We start from the raw sequence: 20151 nt of genomic DNA on the forward strand, positions 1-20151 counted from the left end.
TTGTGAATATACTTAAAACCATAGAACTGTACACTTTATAACGGTGAATTATATGGTATGTAAATTACACTTTTTAGAAAGCAGTTATATACATGGGTATGTGTGTGTTCGTATATGTGTATATAAGCCAAACAATGCTACAGTTATTAAAGAAATTGACTTTGTACTTAGACGTCCATCCACAAAAAAAACCTTCACTGGTGATAGCACCCAAACAGGAGGAAATAACACCGAATCTACCAAAATCCTTCCAGAAAATTGAAGAGGAAGGACTAGTTCCCAATTCATTCTGTGAGGCCAGTTTCACCTTGATATTTAAACCAAAGATATAATAAAAGAAAACTACAGACCAGTGTCCCTCATGAAACCAGATGCAAAATTCTAAACCCATGGCAAATTATATCCAACATCATAAAGAATAATATATCATGACCAAGAAGAGTTTATCTCAGGAATGAAAGACTCATTTAATACTCACAAGTCAATGTGATTTACCACTACCACCTCCCCGCCCACACACAGGAGAAATGATACAATCATATTAATAGATACAGCAAATATATTTGATACAGTCTAAAATTCATTCTGACTAAAATTGCCAGAATGACAAAAATTGACAAACGACATCGACACCAACTTACAGCCTCATAGTTAAAGGTAAAAGACTTCCCCTCATAATCAGAAAACAGATAAGGACATTCACTCTCAACACTTCATACAACATTTTCCAATCACCAGCAGATTGGAAAGAAATAAAGAAACCTGTCTTTATCCCAGATGACAGAATTCTGTATGTAGGAAATCCTAAGGAATCTACAACAAAATATACTAGTAATAATAAGTGCTTAACCAAGTTGCAAACTCTAAGACCAGCCATAAAGCATCACGTTTATTTCTCTATATTAGCAATAAGTGATCAGAAATTGAAGCAAAGAGCAATAACATTTATTATAGCATCAAAAATATGAAATATTTAGAGAAAAATATTACAAAAAATGTTTAAGACCAGGACACAGAAAATTACAAAACATTACTGAGAGAAATTAGAGACCTATATAACTATTTACTATTATGTTGCTATATTTGTGTGTATTTGTGACTCAAAATTGTTATAATTTTAATCCTTCTCAGATGGATCTGCAGATTCAACACAATCCCAATAAAAAAATCCCAGGAGTTTTTGTAGAAATTGACAAGATGATTCTAAAATTCATATGGAAATACAGTAGGTCTAGAATTGTTCAAACAATTTTTAAAGCAAAGTTGAGGTTGGAGGACTAATGCTATCTTATTTTAAGACATTTTAAAGCTTTAAAAATCAAGACCATGTGATATTGTTAAAAAGGCAAACAAAAAGATCAATGAAGCTGAATAAAGTGTCCAGAAATAGACCCACACCTTTATAGACAACTGATTTTTGACAAAGGCACAGAAGCAATTCCATGTGGAAAATATAGTCTTCTCAATAAAAGGCACTGGAACCATTGGATACCCTTGTGTAAAATAATAAACTTTGATCCATATTTTACCCTGTGTACAAAAACAAAAAAAGTAATTCAAAATGGATCCTAGAAAAAAATGTAAAACTAGACAAAGAAGGAGACTTTACAATGCTATATAAACTTTTACCATGATGAAGACATAACATTTCAGAGTATCTATGTACCATATGACACAGAACCACTATCTAAAGAAGAAATGACAGCACACGAAAGGAGAAATAGGTAAAAATAATATACTATAAGACACTTAAAATAAGTCAGAACCCACACATGATAGATCAAGTGGACAAACAGTTAATAAAAATGCTTTAGAGCTTGATTACCTTTGAAATAAGATTGCAACCCTTGCTTTTTTAATGTCTCAATTTGCCCATCCCTTATTTTTAGGGCTTTTTAAACTACTCTGCTGTAGGTATGTCTCTTGTGTGGGTGATGGAGTTGGGTTTTAGTTTATGAGCCATTTGAAAATATTTTCTTTAACTTCATCTATTTTATTGACTGATGTGTCTGGGTTCAACTGTGTTATTTTAGATTACAGTTTTTAGGTTATATGCTTTAGGTTTTGATTATAATCCCTGTGTGTATTGTGCTGTCTCTACTATGTTTGTTTATGTGATATGCTCTCTGCTCTGTTTTAGATTTTACTTTTGTTATTTACGACGATTTGTATTTATATTCAAATGGCTACGTTTATGTTGGTATTTTTTACAGTTTTCTCTTAATTGTTTACTTACTGGTTTTTCAATTGTATTGGTTTTCCCTTGCTGCCATAACAGAGCACCACAAACTTAGTTGCTTAATAACAAAGCAAATGTATTATCTTACGTTTTTGATTAAGATGTCATCAAGGCTACAGTCCCATCTGGAGGCTCCAGGGAAGAATCTGCTTCCCAGCTCACTCAGATTGTGGGCAGAATTCAGTTCCTTGTGGTTGTGGAACTGAAGCCTCTTCCTTGCTGGCTGTCAGCTGAGAGCCATTTCAGTCTTCCAGACACCCCCACACTCCTTGGCTCCTTGCCTCCTTCCTCCATCCCGAATCTCTCCTGTCTCTTCTTCCCATGTATTCTGACTGACTGATCCTTCTGTCCTCCCCTCCCATTTTTTAAAAGCCCACGTGATTACAATGGCTCATCCAGATTAACCAAGGATAATTTCCCTATTTTAAGGCCTGTAACCTTAACTCCATCTGTGATGCTCTTTCTGTCATTTAACTTGAGATTGTCACAGACCTCAGAATTCAGGCATGGGTATCTTGTGGCGGGGGAGGGGGTTGGTCTGCCCATCAGGTGAGTGTTAAAGGGTACCTTTTAACTCTCATGGATTCCCTGTACATCAATTAATGCTCTTATTTTACTTTTCACATTCCTTTTCCTCACTTTTATTTTAGTCACATAATTTCCATTTTTTCAGAACATGTAATATTTGTATAATATCCCTCCATCCATGTCTTCACTCCTTCTTTTAGTTTTAGATATTCAAATAAATACGTTAATTGCTCACCATCTTTTTTTTTTTTTTTCCCCAAGATTCCCCGGTCATTTCTTGGTAGGGTGAAGTTCCTCCCCTAATAGATTTTTCCAGAAGGGCTTATGAGTACAGCATTCCCTAAGGACTTGAGGGTTTAAACAGTTATCCATAGGGGGCACCTGGGTAGCTCAGTCGGTTAAGATCCAAGTCTTGATTTCAGCTCAGGTCATGATCTCAGAGATCAAGCCCCAAGTTGGGCTCTGTGCTGGGTGTGGAGTCTGCTTAAGATTCTCTCTCTCCCTCTGCCCTTGCCCACTCGCTCTCTAAAAAAGCAAAGACAAAAACAAAAACAGTTATCCATAGCATTGATACTTCAAATTTAGCTGGATATAAAATCCTTGGCTTCTCACTGTATTTTTTTGAGTTTCTTGAATATGCTGCTTCACCAATTCTGTGCTTTATATGTTTCTCTTGAGAAGTGTCACGCCAACCTAAGTTTCTTCTTATAAGTTGTTTGGGCTTTTTGTCTGGATGCTCAGAGGATTTTTTCATTGCCTTTAAGATCTAATTAACTTTCTAGAATATGCCTCAAATTTGATTGTTCAGAGTCAGTTTTCTTAGGTATATGGTATGCCCTTTCAATGTGTACATTTGTTTTCTTTGGTGTCTGAAAAGTTTTCTTGAATTATAATTTTAAATATTAGTTCTGTTTTCTTGTTCCAGTTTTCTTTTTCAGGGCCTCCTCTTACGTATGTTGAATCTTTTTTTCAGTCTTATTTTCAACCACTTTCTCCTCACTCCCTTTTACCCCTTTATCTCATTTTTAGTCTTAGATATATTCATGCCTTTCTTCATTAACCCTTATTAAATTTTTATTTGACTTTATTCCACTAGGGCTTTGGAATTTATTCTTTATTCCTCCCCCCCCAGCTTTATTGAGGTAGAATTGTCAAATAAAAATTATATATTTAAGATGTACTTGTACGATGATGGTACAATGCATCACATTGTGGTGAGAACACCTAAATGTACTCTCTTAGTAAATTTCAAGTATATAGGACAGTATTATTAACTACAGTCACCACGTACTCTTCATTTCTGAGTTGATTTTTTTTTTTGCATTTTCTTTAATTTCTTTCCTGACCTTGATTAGCTCTTGTTCCATTTCTTTCTGTGTTTTGTACATTCATATTTGTTTGCATGTTTGTATTTAAAAATATCTCTAGATACCTGTTTGAAGACATTTAGTTCAGTTTGGAATATTGTGTTAATTCTTTTTTCTGCTTTTTTCACTGATTTGGGGGGATAATTTCCATTTTCTCTTTTCTCCTTTCAATAACTGTGTGTAAAGTTGGTCTGATATTTCATACTCCTGGGCATTTTATAGCCAGAATAATAAAATGTACTTCCTTTAACACATAACATTGGGAAGGGGAAGGGCAATGTTGTCATGCTTTTCATTTCTGCAGTATCTTTAAATTCCTCTCTTCTTTCTTTCCCTTCATTGTCACATCTACTGGGGGTGGGGTTCTTTATCTCTATCTCCTCTCCCAGACACAAAAGCTTCTGTGAAGCTGCCACCACATTTCACTTTCAAACTACATTCCTGCAGCTGGTGCTATGAACTTCCAAGTCTCAGGCTGACCTGGATATTTTAATACTTAGTGTAGGGGTCTTTTCTTTCTTGGAGAGTGAGTAGGAAGAAGGAGATTTTGTTGCTTGGAGTAGCAGCTAGAGCTCAAGCTTTGTTGGAATTTGGTATTTATTTTTCTGCTTGTACGCAATTTGAAGGTGGTAACAGTTTTATGCTAAAGCTACTGGTCATGTATGGCATTATTTGCACTCCTTGTTGATGCTTGGGTTTGTTTCTGGACTCTTGATTCTGTTCCATTGGTCTATTTGTCTGTTTTTATGCCAGTACCTTCCTGTTATGATAAATATAACTTATAGTATAGCTTGAAATCAGAAAGTGTGGTACCTCCTGCTTTGTTTTTCTTTTTCAAAATTTGCTTTGGCTATTTCTGATCATTTGTGGTTCTATATAAATTTTAGGGTTTTCTTCCACCCTACTTCTGCAAAAAAATGCCATTGGAGGGCGCCTGGGTGGCTCAGTTGGTTAAGCGACTGCCTTCGGCTCAGGTCATGATCCTGGAGTCCCGGAATCGAGTCCCACATCGGGCTCCCTGCTCAGCAGGGGTCTGCTTCTCCCTCTGCCCTCTTCCCTCTCGTGCTCTCTGTCTCTCATTCTCTCTCTCTCAAATAAATAAATAAAATCTTAAAAAAAAAAATGCCATTGGAATCTTGATAGGGATTGCATCAAGCTTATGGGTAGCTTTTAGTAGTATTGACATTTTAGCAATATTATTTCTTCCAATTTGTGAACATGAGATACCTTTCCATTTATTTGTGTCTTAGCTTTCTTTCATCAGTTGTAGCTTTTAGAGTGGAGGCCTTTCACCTCTTTAGGTAAAATTATTCCTGGGGTACCTGGGTGGCTCGGTTTAAGTGTCTGACTCTTGATTTCAGCTCAGGCCATGATATCAGGGTTCTGAAATCAAGCCGTCAGGCTCTGCACTCAGCATGGAGTCTGCTTGAGATTCTCTCTCTCCCTCTGCTTACTTGCTTTCTCTCTCTCAAAATAAATAAATAAATAAATCTTTAAAAAATTATTCCTAAGTATTTTCTTGTTTTTGATACTATTGTAAATGGGATTATTTCTTTTGCAGAAAATTCATTGTTAGTGTATAGAAACACTACTGGTATTTGTATGTTAATTTTGTATGCTGCAAGTTTACTAAATTCATTGATTAGCTTTAACAGTTTTTTGATTGAATCTTTAGGATTTTCTATATATAAAATCATACATTTGCAAACAAAGATATTTTTACTTTTTTTTCCCCCAATTCTGACAACTTTTATTTCTTTTTCTAGCCTGATTGCTCTAGTTAAGATGGCTAGTACTATGTTGAATAGGAGTGGTAAGAGTGGGCACCCTTGTCTTTTTCCTGATTGTAGAAGAAAAGCTTTCATTATTGAGTATGATGTTAATTGGTAGCTTGTCATATAGAGCCTGTATTATGTTGAGATATGTTCCTTCTCTGCCTAATTTGTTGAAAGTTTTTATCATGAATAGATGTTAAATTTTGTTGAATGCTCTTTCTGTATATTGAGATGATTAAAAGATTCTTTTCTTTCATTCTATTAATATTAGATATCACATTGATTGATTTGGGTATGTTGAATTACCTTTGCATCCCAGGATAAAGCCCACTGAATCATTGTGTGTGATCCTTTTAATGTAGTAATGAATTCAGTTTGCTCATATTTTATTGAGAATTTTTGCATTTATATTCATCAGGAATATTGGCCTGTAGTTTTCTTTTCTAATAGTGTTTTTGGGTTTGGTATAAGGATGATCTTGGTCTTGTAAAATGAGTTTAGGACTGTTCTTTCCTCTTCAATTTTTGGAAGAGTTTAAGAGGACTGCTGTTAATTCTCATTTAAATGTTTGGTAAAGTTCACCATTGAAGCCATCTGGTCCTGGGCTTTTTTTCATTGGGAGATTTTTGATTGTTGATTCAATCTCCTTATTAATAATTGTACTATTCAGATTTTTCTATTCTTCCTGATTCAGTCTTGGTAAGTTGTATGTTTCTAAGAATTTTTTCCATTTCTTCCATGTTATCTAGTTCCTTTGCTTATAGTTGTTCATAGGAACATCTTATGATCCTTTGAATATTTGTGATATCTGTTATAATGTCTCTTCCATTTATACTTTTGTTGATAAATGTCCTTTCTCTCTTTGTCTTGGTTAATCTAACTGAAGTTTTGTCAATTTTGTTTATATATTTAAAGAACAAACTCTTAGCTTGTTAATCTTTTCTATTTTTCTGTTCTTTATTTTATTTATTTCTGCTCTAATACTTATTATTTCCTTTTTTTCTGCTAATTTTGAGCTCAATTTGTTCTTTTTCTAATTCCTCAAGGCATAGAATTAGGTTGTTTATTTGGGATCTTTCTTGCTCCTTAATGTAGGAGTTTATTGCTATGAACCTCCCTCAAGGAGTATCCTTGCTGTATCTGGTAAGTTCTGATACATTGTATTTCAATTTTTGTTTGTCTCAAGAAAATTTATAAATGCAAACTTTTTTATTTCCCTTTTAGTATCTTCTTTGATCCATTGGTTGTTAAGGAGAATGGTGTTAAATTTCAATGTGTTTGTGATTTTTCCAGTTTTCGCTTGCTATTGATTTTTAGTTTCATACCACCATGGTCAGAGAAAATACTTGATATGATTTCAATCTTCTTGAATTTGTTAAGATTTGTTTTGTGGCTTAATATATGGTCTGTCCTAGAAACTGTTCCATGTATGCTTGAGAAGAATGTGTATTTTGCTACTGTTGGATAGAATGTTCTGTACATGTCTGTTAGTCCCACTTGGACCATAGTGTTATTCAAATCCATATTTCCTTACTGATTCTCTGCCTGGATGATCTATCCATTGCTGAGGGTGAGGTATTAAAGTTCCCAAATATTGTTGTATTACTGTTTATTTCTTCTTTCAGCTTTGTTAATTTTTGGTTTATATATTTAGATGCTTCCATGTTGGACACATAAATATTTTAAACTGCTATATCTTTTTTATGTATTGTCCCCTTTATCATTATATAATGATCTTCTTTTTCTCTTTTTACCATTTTTAGTTTAAAGTCTATTTTGTGTGATATAAGTATAGCTACCCCTGCTGTTTTTTGGTTACCATTTGCTTGAAATGTCTTTTTCCATCCTTCTACTCTCAAGTCTATGTGTGTCTTTAAGGCTTGGAAGCAGCATATTGTTGGATCTTTTTATTTATCCATTTAGCCATTTAATATCTTTTAATTGGAGAATTCATTTCTTTTATGTTTACAGTAATTGTTGATAGGTAAAAACTTATTATTGCCATTTTGTTAATTGTTTTTTGGTTGTTTTGTAGATCTATTGCTCCTTGTTTCTTATCCTGCTGTCTTTGTTTTTGTGTTTGTATGCCACTTAGTATCAGTATGCTTTGACTTCTTTATCGTGCTCTTTTCTGTAATTACTGTAGAATTTCCCCTTGTGGTTACTATGAAGCTTACATAAAATATCTTACATTTATAACACCTTATTTGAAACTTACAGCAACTTAACTTCAATAGAATTCATAAACTTTACACTTTTACTTCTCTGCCTCATGTTTTAGGTTATTGCTGTTATAATTTACATGCTTTTTTTTTTTAATTGTGTAACTAATAACAGATTATTGTATTTATGCTTATTTTTGCTATGTTCACTTTTTTAACTTTAAAAATAGAATTGTAAGTGAATTATACGCACTACTATTATCATATTGCAGAATCTAACTATGGCTATATATTTACCAGTACAAGTGAGATTTACATCGCCTTTTTATATTTTTATGATGTTAATTAGTGTTGTTTTACTTCCACTCAGAGAACTCCCTTTAGAATTGTTTGTAAGGCAGGTCTGGTGGTAATGAACTCTCACAGCTTTTGTTTGTTTCGGAAAGTCTTTATCTCTCTTTGTGTCTAAAGCATAGCTTCATCCAGTATGAGATTCTTGGTTGACAGTTATTTTCTTTCAATATTTTGAGTATGTCATCCCATTCTCTCCTGATTTAAAATGTTTCTGTTGAGAAGTCTATCAATAATCTTTTAGGGGATCACTTTCCTGTAACTTCTCTCTTTTCTCTTGCTGTTCTTAAAATTCTTTCTTTGTCTTTGATTTTTGACAGCTTAGTTATAATGTGTCTTAGTGTAGCCCTATTTAGGTTCAACCTATCTGGAGTCCTTTGGGCCCCACGTATTTGGAGGTCTAGTTCTCTCTCCAGGTTTGAGAAGTTTTTAGCAATTTTTTGCTTTAAATATATTTTCTGTCCCTTTCTCTTATCTTTTTGAAATTCCCATAATGAAAATATTGATTTTTTTCATCATGTCCTATAATTCCTATGGGCTTCTTTACTCATTTTTATTCATTTTTTTCTTTTTGCTCCACTGATTAGGTAATTTCCGACATCTTATTCTCCAGGTCACTGATTCTTTTGTATGATCAAGTCTACTTTTGAAACTCTCTATTGAATTCTTCAGTTCAGTTATGGATATTCAACTCTAGGATTTCTGTTTGTTTGTTTTTGATGGTTGCTATTTCTTTGCCAAACTTCTTTTTGTTCATGCATTGGTTTTCTACCTGTGCTTTCCTATAGTTCATGAAACTTCCTTAAGAGGATTATTCTGAAATCTTTGTCTGACAGATCATAAATCTCCATTTCTTTAAGATAAATTACTGGAGTTTTTTAGTTTCCTTTAGTGGTGTCATATTTGCCAGATTTTTTGTGATCCTTGATTCCTTACATTGGTATCTGTGCATTTGAGTAATGGGACTCCTCTTCCAGCCTTTAAAGGTTTGCTTTGCAGAGACAGTTCATCACCAGTTGGCTCAGTTTGGGTTTCTGGATGTGTTTGCCGGTTATGTCTTTGGGCAGATGGGGCCTGCTATTATAGTCTATCTGGGGGCAAGGCAACTGGTCAAGCTCCGAGAACAGGAATGGGGGTGTGTGCCAGTGGCCGAGAACAGTTGGATAAGACTCCGGGCTTGGTTCCCTACCCAAGTGAGACTGCAGGGTAGGCTCTGGATTCTCTGGTCAGTATCCATATTGGCAGATCTCCATCCCACCTGATTCCCTGGTCAGACTGCATCCCAATCCAGTTCCATAGATGAGCAAAGTTGCTGGTTGGTATTACTACTTGGACACTGCAGGGATAAATTTGGTCTGCCAAGATCCATGTGCTGGTTATTGCAAACCCCTCCCCCTTTCTCTGCCACAGTGAGATTCCCAGTAGTTGAGCCCCCAGATTCCCCTGCAATCCCCATGGTGTGAGATCAAAGCAGGGGCTTCTGCAAAGTGACTCTAATGCTGAGGGAAGTTGGTTTTCCCCCATTTTTTCCAACTGGAAAAACTATAGGCTCAAGGAAGACCTCTCTGCATGGTGCTGTGCTGGTCAACATCGAGCTGCTTCTCTTATCCTTCTAATGCAGTCTGTCTTGTTCTTTGTGTGGTACAGGGGATGCTTCGGCTTCACCACTGTGTTCTAGAATTCTCTCAGTGACATCTTGTTCTTGAATAGTGGTTACTTCCTCTTCTTCTTGGGAGCAAATTCAGGAACAGCTTATGTTGCCATCTTGGTGACAACAGTCAATCCATGCCCCCACTTCTTATTCCTTCATGTTAGCAACTATAAGAGAGCTTCTGCTGGTATCCACTTTCATTCTGCTACCTCTAGCCATTATCTCAATATGAAGATCTGCTAATCAGTTGATCAACTCCATAGGCATGAAATCTAAAACCAGTTCTTCAACTTTGTGATGAGGATGTGGCCTCCTTCTCTAGGATCCAACCCTCAGGCAATTCCCCCTAATTGTTCCATACCACTTGTCCAGCAGTACTGGCAGAGAGGACTTGGAGGGAGGATCGTGCTGACTCCACAGTCTTCCCCAGAAGCACAATAGATACTTGTTTTGTGGGGAATTGTTAATTGCCTACCAGGTTGCCAGGCACTTATGTAGGCACTTTGAGTGTCAGCCATTTAATCCCTAAAACAACTCTGATACTGTTCTAGAGCACAGTGTTGAAAAAGGGACATAAGCAAATTCAAGCTGTGGTCTGTTTATTCCAAGTGCAACTCTTTCTCCCTTCCCTACTTCCCTTTTATATTGAAAAATTATTTCAGCAAAAGAAAGGTGTTTTTTTCCAAGCCTGAAAACTGGCTGATCCTTTTATAATGGATACCCAAATATATAGACATATAAATATAAATATATATAAAAATATATATATAAAACACACACCTGAACATATATAAATATGTATTTTATATATATATAGAATATATAAATATATATAATTTTATATATAATTTTTTTTCTTTGGCTAAAAACCTTGACCTGTCTTTCTGGCCTCTAGAAATAAAGAACTATCAGATATATCTTCTTCATAATTAAAAAGAAACACCAAGTAAACCCCACAAAAGACAAAATGCTTTGTATTCTGTGGTATAGAGTCAGTTCAGTTGGGACAATGTTGAACATAGTGAAGAATTCCTATATCTCCTGGGTGGCCTAGGCAAGGAACTTCACTTTCCTAAACTTGAGATTCATCTGATAAGTGACAATATTCAGTTGGACAACTTCTAAATTTCTTCTTGCCTCTAATATTCAGTAATTCCACTCACTTATAGATCTCCTGCAACATGCACATTCATCACTCAAATACAGATGACCCCCGTCCCTGGCTCAGCTTTATGAGTGGCCAATATTAGCTTGTGGTTTGGATTCTACTTGAAGGAACACTTGGAATGAAGATGAATCTAAACTTTTAGAGATTTGGATTGCTGAAGATGATGAAAGAGCTTTCTTGAGGTTCTTTTCATATTAGTAAGCGATGACAATGTTAATTAATTCATTGGCATGATTTGCTACCTAATGAGATGATTGTACTCTGATGCACCAAGCCTTTGAGACTTGCTAACCTCAGGGTTCTTACAATTTAGTTTTACTTCCTACTGACTCACATTTTTCTAATGGCATGAATCAGACCTCATTTTAACTCCTTTGCATTTTTTCTAATTTCCCTGCTGCAACACTTCCTGCCTGCATCTTCAAGACAACAGATTGGGGATTTTAACTGGAGAAATGGAGAACCGCTGAATGAGTAGGCAATTAGTAGCTGAAGGATGCGCCAAGTGTCACAGGAAATATAATTTTCCCCAGATTTGCAGGAAGGGATTCAGTTACACAGAGTGCTTTTCCACAGTGGTGATTTGGGCTATCATACTTGCCAGGTCTGTAAATAGGCACCTGAACTTCATATTCTTGGATCAAAACCTAAAAATCTGCATTTTATCTATCTTATGCCTGTCTCACCATTGTATTTTGGAAGCAGATAACTTTGCCTTCTGGTTTCATAGGTTCACAGACTGAAACGAATTTTGACTCAGGATGGATCATACTTTGAGTCTCTCCCATATCTTATTTGGATGATATTTAGTTAAGATTTTGGACTTCAAGATGTTACTAGAATAGGTTCATCTGGGGGGCTGTTGTAATGGGGTGAATGTATTTTGCATATGAAAAAGACATGAATTTTGTGGGCAAGAAGGTTGAGTATTATGGGTTGAATTGTGCCCTCCCAAAATTCTTATGTTGAATTTTCTTATGTTATTCCTAACCCCTGCCCCCGCATACTCCATAACATGACTATATTTGGAGATAGGGTCTTTAAAGAGGTAATCAAGGTAAAATAAGGCTGTCTGAGTGAGCCCTTAGTCTAATATGACTGTGTCTTTGTAGGGAGAGAAGATTAGGAGACAGACATACACAGAGGGAAGACCAAGCTGGCATGGGTCTTGGAAGAAGAAGACAGCCATGTGTAAGCCAAGGAGAGAGGCCTCAGAAGGGATCACCCTTACTAACACCTTGATCTTGGACTTCTAGCCTCTAGAGCTATGAGAAAATCAATTTCTGTTTGTTGAAGCCACCTGGTCTGTGGTACTTTGTTTTGGCAGCCCAAGCAAACTAACACACTACCCTTGATTATATTGTCCAAAGTATCACCAGTATTTCTGGATGACCATAGTTTTTGCATCAATTTCCTTATAGCTGGATATTCCCAGGGTCCTTACTACTCATCCTCTACACATTAAGGATGTGGCTGCAGTAATGGAGGATATCGATGGAAGACTGGAAATAGAACAATATTTGTGAACATCACATTCCCAGATTATTTGTAAAAGTGAAACCTTCCTTCTGATTTAAAGAAATGTGCCTAAATAAGGGAATGATTAAAAAGCGAAAAGCTGTGGAGTGTTGCTTCTATGACAGGCAACTAGGTTGAGATGGCAATATTCATTCATGAAAGAAATAGTGATTTCATGCTGAGGATATGTAGTATATCCACAAAGAACTGAAAGAACCGAATTTTTCCTTTCATCATGTCTTATTTTAAAGCCTGTGTTAGAAGCCACAACGGTCTGTCTGGTTACTCAGTGCTTCAAAGATTAGTTTGAATGTTTTAGGAAGAAAGAATAATTTAGACCTCTTCTATTCTCAGCTCATCACTGCACTTTGTGATTTATTAAGTGTAATTTGAAGCACACCAAGAACATTTTCTTCTCTACCCTTTATTGACCCTCCCATCCCACTCTATAACTCTGTTCATTGATTAAGCCACAGCCCCCCTGATGATCTGACTGGAAGAGAGAGGGATCAGAGACTCCAGATGTTGACCTCAGCTGGAAAATAACTGCAGGATAAATTTCCCTGCAGGGCCTTGGAAAACACCTGTGCACTAGGATTGCCCTCTGGGTACCTCCAAGCTGAAGAGCCCATGTCAGTTAATCCCCACACTAGTGAGTCTTTTGCATTTGGCAGGAAGTTCCTACCAAAATGAACATGATGCTCAGGAAGGAAAATCAAGAATGAGTAAGGGGGCTTCCAGGGAAGGAGCCAGTGGCTCAGAGGGCAGGATCTGAAGTCAGTCTCTGGACTGGCCCCCTCCCTCAATTCTGCCTTTTGAGTTATTACAGGCACCAGAGGAAACTTCCAGCAAAATTTTGGAAGAAGCATTTTTTCTTCTCCTCCAGAAGGTATACTCTTACCCATTAAGTAGTTCTCTTTGCTGGCATCTGGTTCTCTCCCAGCAGCATGGGGTTCTCCATACTGCTGTTACCCAGGCGTCCCTAGCCCTGCACCATCAAAATTCAGGCATTGGAAGAGAGAAGCTAACCTTTCAAAACCACAGTGGTAATGTAATGTTGGCTAAGGGCCTCTTAAGTTCTCCAAGCACCTCTGAGCACCCGCTATGATCTGATATATTCCACATCCTGGGAAAGCATCTGACTCTGAGCCAGACACTGTGGGAAACATGATACCTGCATTGTTTTATTCAACCGCCACAACAATTGAAGACGTTTTATTATTGACTTCATGTCACATGAGAGTTAAGCACAGAGAGGTTAAGTTACTTGCCCAAAGTCACACAGTACTGAGCCATGATTTGTTTTCTCCTCTCTCCCACCCACCTACTTTTTTAAATGGGAAAGGATGGGGTATTTTAAAACCAATCCAAGTGAAGACATGATATCATTTCACCTATTTCTGAATGTATCTCTAACAGATAAGAACTTTAAAAGAAAACATGACCACAGTCCATATCGCCCTTAATAATATTAAGAATAGGGGTGCCTGGGTGGCTCAGTTGGTTAAGCCACTGCCTTCGGCTCAGGTCATGATCCTGCAGTCCCGGGATCGAGTCCCGCATCGGGCTCCCTGCTCGGCAGGGAGTCTGCTTCTCCCTCTGACCCTCCCCCTTCTCATGCTCTCTCTCTCTATCTCATTCTCTCCCTCAAATAAATAAACAAAAAATCTTAAAAAAAAAAAAAAAGAATAGTCCTTCAATGTCAACTAATGCCTAGTCCATAACTGTTTTTAACTACTGTATAAATTATATGGATAAACTTAATGAATTTGAAATTGATAGATATTTAGTTTGTTTCCAATTTAGGGTGCGAATAAACAGCATTGTTATTATCATCTCTGTGACTAAATCTTGGCATATTTCCTTGGCATTTTTCTTACAATAAATTTTGAGAGGCAAAACTACTGTTGTAACAGTTACTCTCATTTTAAAGATTTATTATATATATATATATATATAAATTGTGGTGGCTCAGTTGGTTGAGTAGCCAGCTCTTCGTTTCTCTTATATATCTCAGGGTCCGGGGATCAAGGTCCATGTCAGGCTCCAGGCTCAGCAGAGAGTCTTCTCGAGGATTCTCTCTCTCTGCCCCTCCCCCGACTTGTGCATACTTGTGCGCATGGTCTCTCTCTCTCTGTCTCATTGTGAGACTCTTCCAGAAAGGCTCAGTTTGCCAAGCCATCATCAGTATTTGGCATCTTCACCAAGACTATTAGACTTTATTAGCTATCCTTTGGGCCATTATAACAGGTGAAAATGAGGTTACATGGAGCTTGCATTTCTATGCTAACTGGAGCAAGGGCATTTTCACATGTTTATTGGCCATCTACTTTTTTTTTTTTTTTTTGGTAAATTGCTTGCCTATACCTTGTGTCTATTTTGAAAAGGTGCACTTTCTAAAAATTGAAGTATAATTGACATACAATATCTTAGTTTCAGGTGTACATCATAGTAATTCAATATTTTTAAACTTTACAAAATGATCCCCACAATAAGTCTAGTGACCATCACTCATCTTTTGCTGAATTTTAAAACTTCTTTTATACTAAGATGCAAATCCTTTGTTTATAATGTATGTTGCAAAATATTCCTAGTTCATTTGTTTCTTCTTTTCTCTCTCTCTCTCTTTTTTTTTTTTTTATAGGGAGAGAGTGCACACACGGGAGGGAAGGGGCAGAAGGAGAGGGAGAGAGAGAATATCAAGCCGACTCCTTGCTGAGCGCAGAGCCCCATGCGGCGCTTGATCTCACAATCCTGAGATCATGACCTGAACCGAAATCAAGAGTCAGTCGCTTAACTGACTGAGCCACCCAGGTGCCCCTCTAGTTCATTTGTTTCTAAACATTGGGGTTTTTTTGTTGTTGTTTGAAGACATTCACAACTACCAATCTTTTCCATTATGCTTGTTTTGTGATCATTTTTATAAAAACTTTTCCCAACTCAGGACCCAAGTTTATATGGTTATATATTTCATTCTTGTATTTTATTTAACATTATCATCTTTAATTTATCTGGGACTTACTGATGTAAAGTGTAACTAACATGTAACGAACATGATATAAAGTATAAATTATTGAAGTAAAGTATAACTAATATATACAGACATTTATTGTTTTATATATTTTTAGCTAATTTTCCCAAGATTTTATATATATAAATTCTCTCTCTATATATATATTCCATATCTATATGTAGCTACAGATAGATTATGTATATCAAGATTACATACATATTTTTTCTCATGTTTTTCATTGAGCATATGGTGTTTTCATTTCCTTCTTTATTATCCACCTAGTGAACAATAATCATTGAGCTCCTACTACATTCCATGCACAGAAATTCATAGGTGCTGAGGATATCTTTTGGAGCAAAACAGAAAAAGGTCTTTCCAATGTGGAGATCAGACTGCAAAAGAGAACGGGGGGTGGACAAAACAAAGGAATGAGTAGATACACAATGGAACCTGAGTGCTCAGAAGAAAATAAAGGAACGCAAACGAGTAAGATAGTGATGAAGACAAGTGGAATTAGGAATTACTTTAGGGAAGTCAAAGAAGGCTTTTCTGAGGAGGCAACATCTGATCAGGACTGTGATTATTTATGGCATTTGTGTTTTATTGGTCTTCTTTTTATTTTTTATTATGTTATGTTAGTCACCATACAGTACTTCATTAGTTTTTGATGTAGTGTTCCATGATTCATTGTTTGCATATTGGTCCTCTCAAAGAATGAGCCCTGCGATTTATTCATCATCTCGACTGGCTTTCTATTTTCTCTTCATTCATTGCTGTATGTATATTTATTTTGTTCTTATTTTATAGAGTCTAGAGAGGCTTTGGGGCATTCTGGAGAGCACATATGAATAAGAGACAGCTCAGTTCCATCCTCTGGCTGCACGGGCAGAGACTGTTAGTCCCTTGCCTTAGAGAGGACACATTTTCCTACGAGGCTCCGGCAAAGAGCAAACTGAACAGTGGCCAGACTCTGCACTCCCTCCTTGAAAGGATTCAGCCCTCTGACTTTAATGAGAAGACTTAACAGGTCCTTATTTAAATGGTTACTCTTTACTCTAGAATTTCCTTTTCCCTGGGAAGAAAAGATTTCTTTTCCTTGACAGTTTTGGGGGGACCCAGCAGTCCAAAGTTTGCGAGGAAGAAAGGAACATTCTTTGCCCCCGAGGGTGTTACTTTTATGTGGTTGGCACTCGCTGAACCAAGGCTTTTGCAGCTTTAAAGCAGCCCAAAATAGGAATCTATCTACAAGAAAGTGCTTTTTCATGCTAATTTTAAATTCAGGATTCATACTACTAAAATGGAACCAAGAAGAATAACTCACTGTGAAATAGCATTAGTTGTATTTGAAGCTGAAAAATTCATTGAAGTTCTGGCTCCCAGACTAGGCTAGTCCATTTACCAATTTATCTTTCATGCTCACAGAGAACTCATTTGTCCATTTTACTATTCAGGGTGATTTTTAAATTGCATAGCACCTGTTCAAAAGGTGAGAGGAAGCACAGAGGCTCTGTATTGGAGATGGGAAGTATCATAAGTCACAAAAACAATGACAGCCCTAAAAATCAACCATCAGAGATCCACCATGGGCCCAGATATAGCCAAGTCTGAGGACCAGGTGCCCATGATTACTGTAGAATTGGGTCTTGGGTTATTTTTATCAGTGGGCAGAGAGATTACTCTTTTGCACATGGATAAACAGCTTATTCATTTACGTCAGCATATATATTAGTGTGTTAATTTGAGATGCAAATGAAAGGTTTTTTTTTTTTCAGTTTTTGCATTATACTTCTTTATTGATTCATGCACTGTTTCATCTCAAAGTCTCTTTAGGAAAGAAGAGCATTTGCTGGTGAAGGGGATGGGTAGAGTACGTGAAAAGAGCAAGGTCCCTCCCAACCAGCCATTTGGCCTCAGAAGCCAGCCTCCCTGCTCCATGAAGAAGGTCCAGGCACAACCTGGGACAGTCCTCCACAAAACCCATCCCTCCAAGGGCAGCAAGGGCTAGGAGACCTGGCAAGCCCAGGAGCCCATCCCCTTGGTTCTCTGTGTGGGCTGTGGTCTCAGTCTGGGTTTTGGTGGGGGAAGGAGTGGCTGAGTCCTTAGCATTCCCAGTCAAAGTGACTGCTGAGGGGGAGACACAGGCGGGATGGAGTCTCATATGCTGGCAAAGGCTCCTCCTGTTCCTTGCTGGCCCCTTTCCCAGAGATACCTTTGTGTTTCAGACTTGTTAAAAAGATGGGCATAAATTGGCTTACAGCTCTCGCTTTCTCCTGCTCTTCTGTCTCTTCTTCTTCTGCTTTCACTCTTTGGTACTGCAGAACTTGGCCTTGTCGACACCCCCGTGAAGTCCACAACTCAGTAGCAGGGAAAATGACCTAAGGCATAGAGTATAACCAAATATTTGAAATAGGTAGAAGTAGTTTTGAGAAAGATGGAACTGATTGGTTCTAATTTCCCCAGTCCTCTCTGCTGGGATTTCTGAAAGTATGGTTTTTTGGAAATAGAGAGAGAAAGAGAAAAAGAGAACAAAAGAGAAATTCTGAAAACATAGTTTATTGTCATCTCTTTCATAGAGATTCACCACATACATCTTCGTAATGAAGACTGAAAATTTAATCCAACAGTAAAGAAACCTGTCTCATTTTATGTCACCTAACACTTCCTATAAAATTTTAAGAAATAAGTATTTCATGAAATATACATTGGAAAACACTGTTCTCTGACTGCTTCATCTTGCTGAATAGAAAAAGTTAGTAATTTATGATACATTCTGTGGCAGTTGCCCCATTAACCCGGTGTCATGAGCTTACCTCGATTCTTAAGCTTTTAAACCATCATAGAAAGTGATGCTGTGGGCGCCTGGGTGGCTCAGTTGGTTAAGCGACTGCCTTCGGCTCAGGTCATGATCCTGGAGTCCCTGGATCAAGTCCCGCATCGGGCTCCCTGCTGGGCGGGGAGCCTGCTTCTCCCTCTGACCCTCCCCCCTCTCATGTGCTCTCTCTCTCTCTCATTCTCTGTCTCAAATAAATAAATAAAATCTTTAAAAAAAAAAAAAAAGAAAGTAATGCTGTGCCGATCGATTTGTCTGTTTTACACTCATCCCCCAATGGTAGTCCTGTCACAGTTCTTAAAATCCTTCCATGCATCTGACACTTCTGCACCTACTTAAAAGGTAGTCTAACGCCGATTTTCTTGTTCTGAGATGAGAATATTTTGGAATTCACAAAAATAAATTTGGACCATAGTACCTTCAATTCATAATATAAAATCTGGTTTGAGGAGATTATAAAAATACTTCGAATCTAGTTTAATGATGTGGTGCTGTGAATTGCTTTCTCCTTGGTGTGGTCTTACTGATCACGGGTTCACTGACGTCCATCCGGGGCCAGAGAGCTCAAGGCCAACTCGTCCAAATGCTGGTGGAGATGCTAAGGACCTTCCTGGCTCCCACAGCATGCTGCAATCTGATGTTTCCCCCCTGCAGGGTCAGCATTGTTCCAAGGAGATCCCCAACCCTGGCTGCACATTCAAATCACTTGAGAAAGTAAAACCATTGGCCATTGGCCATTGACCCAGTCTCCAGTCCTAATCCCTCCCCAAAGGTCAGGAGCTGGGAGCTAAAAGTTCCATTCCTCTAATCACATGCACGTAGTTGTGTCCTCTGATAACCAAGCCTCCATCCTCAAGAGTGACCTCATTAGCATAAACCCCTGAAAGGGGCTTGTGAATAACAAAAGATACTCCTCTCACTCCTATCTCAGGAAATTCCAAGAGTTTTAGGAGCTCTAAAACCTCACTGCTAGGAATCAGTGAGGAAGACCAAAAATATATATACTAGTATTTATGTGTTTCCTAGCCATCTAATAGATGTCAACGTTCGCTGTGCCGCTAATTTTTTTTTTTTTGAGTGGTACACCCCCAACTCCGTCTTTTCTATAAGGATTTCCATTGCATGATTTTGCGCAGCATGGTGATTTTTTACAATGTAAATATCATGTTACAGCAGAACTGACTGTATTTAGAACAGTGCCAGGTTTGTGATAAAACAGTTGACATAGGGCGCCTGGGTGGCTCAGATGGTTAAGCATCTGCCTTCGGCTCAGGTCATGATCTCAGGGTCCTGGGATCGAGTCCCGCATCGGGCTCCCCGCTCTGCGGGAAGTCCGCTTCTCCCTCTGCCTCTCTCTCTCTCTGTCTCTCATGAATAAATAAATAAAATTAAAAAAAAAAAACAACAGTTGACATAGCATAGCTATTATCATGCTATACAGCTAGAAAGCCTGGAGGAAAGAAATACCAGCTCAGGCTTGAGTAACTGAGGGCAATTCCCTTGCTTTTGTGAGAGCCAGGCAGGGAGGAGCAAAGAAGAGTGAAGGGGA

This window comes from Leptonychotes weddellii, chromosome 2, assembly GCF_054177405.1.
Source record: "Leptonychotes weddellii isolate Sample4059 chromosome 2, ASM5417740v2, whole genome shotgun sequence".
In the NCBI taxonomy this organism is placed as follows: Eukaryota; Metazoa; Chordata; class Mammalia; order Carnivora; family Phocidae; genus Leptonychotes; species Leptonychotes weddellii.